Genomic DNA, 6920 nt, shown 5'->3' with positions numbered 1-6920 from the left:
ACCCTCTAGGGGGTTTCAAATAATTAGGATAGGGTTATTCATGTTGTTTTAATTGTGTTCAATAAAGGTTGGGGCCTCTTTCCACTGATGTGCCCCCTAGAGGTATTCCTTGTGTTTTCTAATGTGTACAGGAACACGTTGCAGTAGTTAGGATTTTGAACTTCATGCAATCTTTGTCTAGTTCACCCTTCACATCGAGCGCGATCATCAACACGAACATGTTTGTCTGCTTTAACTGTGATTGGTAGCACAATATTCAGTACATTTGCTTAGTATTAAACATTAGATTCAATTTAATTTTATGTCATAGTCCATTGTCTAGGTTTATGAATCAAGAAGTCTAACTAAGATAGTTTGACCAAGATAGACATTAGAGATCTTCTCTTAATACCATGGTAAATGCCTTCCTAATTGTCAATAAATACTTTAACTTCTTAATCCAATCATATGAAGCATTGTGTGCAATGTACTAGTGCTTTCTAGTGGCTTAATCCGTCTTGACCTTTAGCTTAAGTATTATAAAAGGAGTTTACTATTGTGATGAGCCTAGGGAGGGTAACAGTGTCAATATGACCCCCCAAAGTTACAAATTGAAATGCAGTGAAAAACAAATAAACGAAAAAAACAAAATTACTAAAGATATAAAATCTGAAGCTAGAAGAGGAATCCCATCTTGAATTGGTACCTCACTCACATGTATTGCCTATGATACTAGAGCCCTAGAGGTTCCCAGTGTGGGCGCTTTTCCTTGAAAAGAAAAAAGCCCAAGGGCATACAAAATAAGCACACACATCAAAAATTGAATTAATGTGGAAAACACTCTGGGGGGTCAAACAAAGAGAATAATTCATGCGATGATTTTATATGCAATTCTTTTTATTGTAGCTTAACTAGAAGGTCTTCTAGGTATAGCCTCTAGTTAGTCCTCGGGCATGAAATACTTTGCTCTCGCGAGATCAAACAACTTAATTGACCATAGAGAATTGAGAACCTTGCGCATGGTAATAATAGTTGACCTCTAGTGTCTCTCGATCGTTAAATTAGCAACCCTAGCCTTATTTATTTTTTGATCTTTACAAGTGTTTATGCATTTGATTATATTATAGTTTAATGTTTACTATTGAAAAATTGTTTAATATTTTGTTATCAATCAATTTGTGTGTCTATTCACTGCATATGCTTTTTAATTATATATATTCTATGCAAATGCAATTACTGTGTCATTTTTTGGTTGATTTTGTAGTGTTTGAAGAAAGCTAAAGACTACAAACTCAAATGCTCTTCCACCTCAATGAACGGGCTTCACTTCACTAGCTTCAGAGGACAAAATCTACATCAGGAAGGGGGGCATGTTAACCACTTATGGACACCCTATCACCTTTGATGGATGCCTTATCACTTATTTGATTAATGGATCGGCCTTGTCGGTCCTATAGGTGCATAGGTGATCACCGGTCAGAGGTACACCACTTATCCCATTTGTACATGATTTTTGCTATGATCGGCCATTGTGGGCGCCCATGTGTGAATGGATCATATTCATATAAAAGGTCTATTTTGACCTAAAATCCTCATTATTTGAGGTGCATGCTAAAGAAGCGTCCGTGCTCTACCTCTACCTTCTTCTCCACGTGTGCTCACGAGTGTGTGTATCTGTGTGTATGCTTGAGAGAGAGAGAGAGAGAGAGAGAGAGAGAGAGAGAGAGAGAGAGAGAGTCTGTGTGATCGAGCATTGCGGCAGCATCGACGACGGTGAGGTGGTTGAGCACGGCGACCGCACTCCCTCTTCTTCGCAGAAAGGGATCCTTCACGATGGCAAAGCATTGAGCGGTGAGTGAGACACCATTGCCCCTTTGAGCTTACTAGGATAGTCTAGTTGTGTGCTTGCAGCCTTTTGAGGCTTGTACACAGTGTTCAGCAAGTTCGCAGCCTCTGACACATGTGGTAAAAGCACACAAGAGTGCACAGAGACACAAGACAACGACAAAAGAGAATCTGTAAATGCTCCATCTAAATGAAATAGACAACCATGTATTAATGCAATAACAAATCTGGATATACCATAACATCAAAAATATAAAATGACTAGTATCCTTACAAGAAACCGCTTGACAGCCTTGTCTTTGGGCACACATCGCCCACAGTTGGAGCACCTGATGGGGTTTGTGTCACCTCTTCCCAAAGTACCCCTCAAATTTCAGAAATTTTCAAAATATCCCCAATATTTTGTCATAAATTTCCACAATGCCCTTCAAATTTTCCAAATTTTCGAAATATCCTTGGTCGTGAGATTAAATTTCTCCAAAGATAATTTTTTTTGTAGCTTTTCATAAGAAGACTGATTGTCTATCAATACATTAAGATGCTCAAGCTAGAAGTCGAGTTGGTTATGTAGGCTTTGGAGATAAATTGTTTCATTATTTTTAGACATAATCGACTATTTTTGCGAGGTACTTTGTAACAAATTAAATGCTATACACTCAAAACAGATTTGAATTGTCAAAAAAGAAAAAAAATCAAAAAATCTTGAACAATCCTACCAAAATAGATACAAGGGTATTTTGGGAATTTTTGAAAATTGAGGGGTATTTTGGGAATTTCCACAAATTGGAGGGTATTTTGGTAATTTTCCCAAAAAAAAAACTCAACTCTCTAAAAGAGGCGTGCGCTCTTTAAGAGAGTTGAGTTTTTTTAAAAAGGAAGGAGAGAGAGAGAGAGAGAGAGAGAGAGAGAGACTCAGCACACGCTCGCCCCAACCTGGCACGAGCACCAGCATAATATAAAGTGGTCTGCTGTTTAATTTCCTGCCAAGGGCTCATTATTGGAGCCCAACATGTCTTGCAGGGTCGTTTGCAAGCAAAAGAGAAGAAGAAGTAGAGCTCGTTGCCATTGTAGCAGAAATAGTAGCTACAATATTATATTCAGGGTGGCCAAGGAAGCTTGCAAGCGATCGTGGGAGGAGAGGCAGGAGCAGCTGGGGAGGGGGAGGGTGGACGTGGAGGGCGGAAGGTATGGCCTGCAGTAGCGCAGGGCCGCCTGTCAAGATCATATTGAGGGCATGGGCGACATCACAGCCCGCATAAGCGGGCTTCAGCTGGTAGGCGAGCTTGAGCACGAGGAGGAGGAGGAGCGGGAGGAGGCGGTAGGGTCCCTGGAGGAATGCTGCCTGCAGGCCGCCGTCTGGCAGCTGCGCCAGGAGCTACAGAACATACGCTCCCATCTGGCTGCACTGGAGGTGGAGGAGGAGCCACCCGACCTTCTACAAGCTCGTAATAGGCTTCAGAATATGCTTACACTTCAAGCATCCGGTGGTACTGCAGCTACTGGTGATGAGCTGGACCTGGGACTGGCAATCACCCTGCCAGGCATAGTTAATGATCCCCTCCCGCCAGCTATCATTAATAATTATAGTTGCCTGCTGCAATATCAGGTCAACGACCTTATTGATGGTATGGACCGCCGCCTCACCCTCTCGCAAGCTACTGTACCGCCTCTAGACCTCCGCTTGACACTGGCTCCCCCCCGGCGACTCGAGGCCTTCTCTGCCCAACTGAGATTCAAGGAGACATTCTATCTTCACCTTCAACTTTGTGCATGCTGACTTTTTATGGTTTGTGTTTCTTAATTACGTACTTCACTAATGTCACTCGTCATAATTCAAGTACTTAGTTGAGCCATTTTTCTACTCTTTTGAGGCATGCCAATACATAATCTTGTATTCACACTTACACTGTAATCACATCCAACAATACGAAATGAGACCCTAATCGTGTAGGGCTGCTAGAGAGAAATAGCGCAATAGCAATGACAATGAGTCCCACACCATCATTGAGTCACACACAATGATGTTGAATTGCATGTCTAACACTTAGATATGGAGAGAGTATTGGTAATAGTGCAGGGTAGGTAGAGAGACAATGCAACAACGATGTCTATGAGTCACACACCTTGTGTGATAGTGTGACACTGAGGTTAAGCCACATTGCAAATTGCAAAAGCAATGCTTGTGAGGTACACATGCTGCGTGACATTGCAAAGGTAGAAAACACCTCAATGCCTTTCGTTTTGTTAAAGATAAGCCAGTTACAATGGTAACTATGTCAAAGTCGGCATACTTACAAACTTGTGTGCATAGATCCCCTCCGGTGACCATGATTGAGGCATATTTTTCAGAAAAACAACTAATAACTATGCCTCGTGTTACAATTTCCTAAGCTGACAATACAAGGACTCTAGTTTGCAGGCAGTAACTCAAGATGAGTCAAAGTGTCGCGACAATATGGAGATATTTCAAGAAGCTCAGAACCATACCATTGATGGACTATAGTTTCACCTAGTAGCACTTAAACGTAAATGGATATTAATTAAGAGCATCAATAGTGGTTGTGGAGAGAATGTCAAGATGGATGTAGAATGGGAGGACTACTGGCAATTAGCAATCATGCAGGTTGGGAGGGGTAGACAACCCTGTGTCAGTTAGAGGGGGTGACAACACTGATGATGATGCAAGGGAGCAACCCATCCTCAGGGTCTTCCAACTCCAACCATCATCATCCTTTCTCTCATTGGTATGGTCATCAATATCCTCTCTCTATTGAGCCCACAACTCATATTCTCACTTACCAAAATTGGTTACTGACTATTTCCAAAGTTGCATGGGTTGCAACTCCACATGGTAATGAGAATCACTTCAAATCACATGACCAAATCATTACTCTTAATCACATCACCTAGAGTGTGGATAGGGGTGGGATAAATTACCTCCCTACACCTCCGCTATAAACAAAATAAAATAAAGACAGACAATGGGCATACTTAATAAAGTTTCTAGTTCATAATTCAAATACATGGAATGAAATGTAAGTATGAAAAAAATTAAGAGCATACATAGTACAACATGGGTAGATGTCATTTTGATATTCGCTCGGGTTTAATTAAGTTCGCTCGAAAAATCTCGCTCAGGCTACGGTAAGACTCCCAATTTTGGGTGCATGCATAGCACACAAATGAAAGTATTTGAGCTCAAACCAATGCATCAAGATTAGACCCATAATATAAACTAACACCTTATTATATCACTTTTCCCATATGAGACTCATGCAACAAATGGTAACAGGATAGAAAGCCACTTTATTCATATCTGCCCGTAGTATGGTTTCGGTTGGTTAACCATATACCCCGTATAAGTTTATGGACATCAAACACTTGAAATCAACTCACTAGAACAAACCATAAATCATATATGAATAACTTATCCAACTAGCAATGCATGGTACTCCCCCTTGGTAGCACACATACACACATAAGTAAACCCGTTCATGGAATCGTTAATAACTCACAATCACAAAGTGATCTTAGAGAAATAAACAAATTTATCAGCAATTCTAAACAAGCTTTTGATTCTTCTGAGTGGGTTTGCTCATCCAATGAGTCTACATAGTGGTTCTCTAAGGAGCCTCGAGTCCAAAATTTTGATCGTGTACTGGGTAGCAAGCTATTTTTTTTACCATAACTCATAGTTCGTGAGAAATTTTCACATGACACCTAGAGAGAAAATTCTCTAATTGATGTGTATAATCTCTCTTCAAAAGGTTCAACCTGATTCATAGCGGTTTGTGAGATATGACCAAAACTGTGTTCCTACTGTCTATGTGACGCGAAATGAAAAGCGCTTTTTATGTACATATGTGACCATAAACACATTGTGTGCATAAATTAGTGTGCTTGCTAAACACAATGAAACAATCATGGAGAAACCTCACACACACCCGAAAAGTCCATACATGGCCTCGTATACGAAAAAGCAACCACCGAGAGGGTACCTACTCAAAAAACGATGAAGACAGAGAAAGATGTTAGGCATAGGGTAAGACCGAGCGACAATCCAAGGGCCAGGACAAACATTCATTCAAGGGGGACCTATTTTTAGCTAGGTAGGGCCTATATAGGGCATGATTGGGTGGAGAGTTTCATGCTTCAGTTCCTAGTATTCACGGTGGTATCAAAGCTTAGGGGAGGAGGGAGAAGGGCAACACGGCTTACATGGTGCATGCATGTCTCTCTCTCTCTCTCTCTCTCTCTCTCTCTCTCTCTCTCTCTCTCTCTCTCTCTCTCTCTCTCTCTCTCTCTCTCTCTCTCTCTCTCTCCATGGAAGAAAAGCTGCAAAAACTCCGAAGGGGTGTCGGCAAGGCCCCTTGGGAAGAGACCTTCATCTCGATGTAAGGCTCAAAAAATTGTGGAAATGACCTCTTGAGCAAGGAGGCCTAATGGGTGAACTTCTACTAAACTAGACAAGGGTGGGCTCAAGAGGATTGCATTGTAGAGAATAGCAACTTTTGACTCTATAATGTCCTTGTTGGGCACCTATGGTGGGAGCTACAAACTCCCCTCCTCTTCCTCATGGCGGCAGTGCTGCAAAGTTTTTTCTGAAAGATTCTTTTCATATGGTGAGCACCCAGCACCCTGTTAGGGTTTTTTTCACGAGCCCTCCATTTAAGCAAATTCTATGATGGCTTAACCAGGTTACAAACCTTGGGTGGCCAGCTCAATGTGGATAAGTGTCACATTGGTGAAAGCAAAGTCACTCTCCTTGGACATGTAATTTCAGCAAAAGGGATTGAGGCTGACCCTAGCAAGATTCAAGCTCTGGTGTCTTTGTCATCACCCACCACCGCTAAGTAGTTTTTCTTTCCTTCAGAAGGTAAGATACTTAAGCAGGTTCATTAACTCGCTATCTCAAGTGGTCCTCTTCTACAACAAATCACCCAGAGGGATGTCTTCTCATGGAGTGAAGAAAATGAACAGCAATTTACCAAGGTGAAGCAAATCCTAGCTAAGCTTCCCACCATTTCACCCCCTAAGTGGGACGAGCCATTTTATGTGAACCCCAGTGTAGAAAGTGATACACTCGGAGCCGTGCT

General features: G+C 41.6%; 1 pseudogene; it reads left to right on the top strand.

Moving 5' to 3' along the window:
* Positions 1–3058: 3058 nt before the first annotated feature.
* On the top strand, positions 3059–3625 carry LOC147460807 (uncharacterized; annotated as a pseudogene).
* The last annotated feature ends 3295 nt before the right edge of the window (positions 3626–6920 follow it).

This window comes from Adiantum capillus-veneris, chromosome 3 (genome assembly GCF_014529385.1).
Source record: "Adiantum capillus-veneris isolate H3 chromosome 3, ASM1452938v2, whole genome shotgun sequence".
Lineage (NCBI taxonomy): Eukaryota > Viridiplantae > Streptophyta > Polypodiopsida > Polypodiales > Pteridaceae > Adiantum > Adiantum capillus-veneris.
This window is presented reverse-complemented; position numbering and strand designations above follow the sequence as displayed.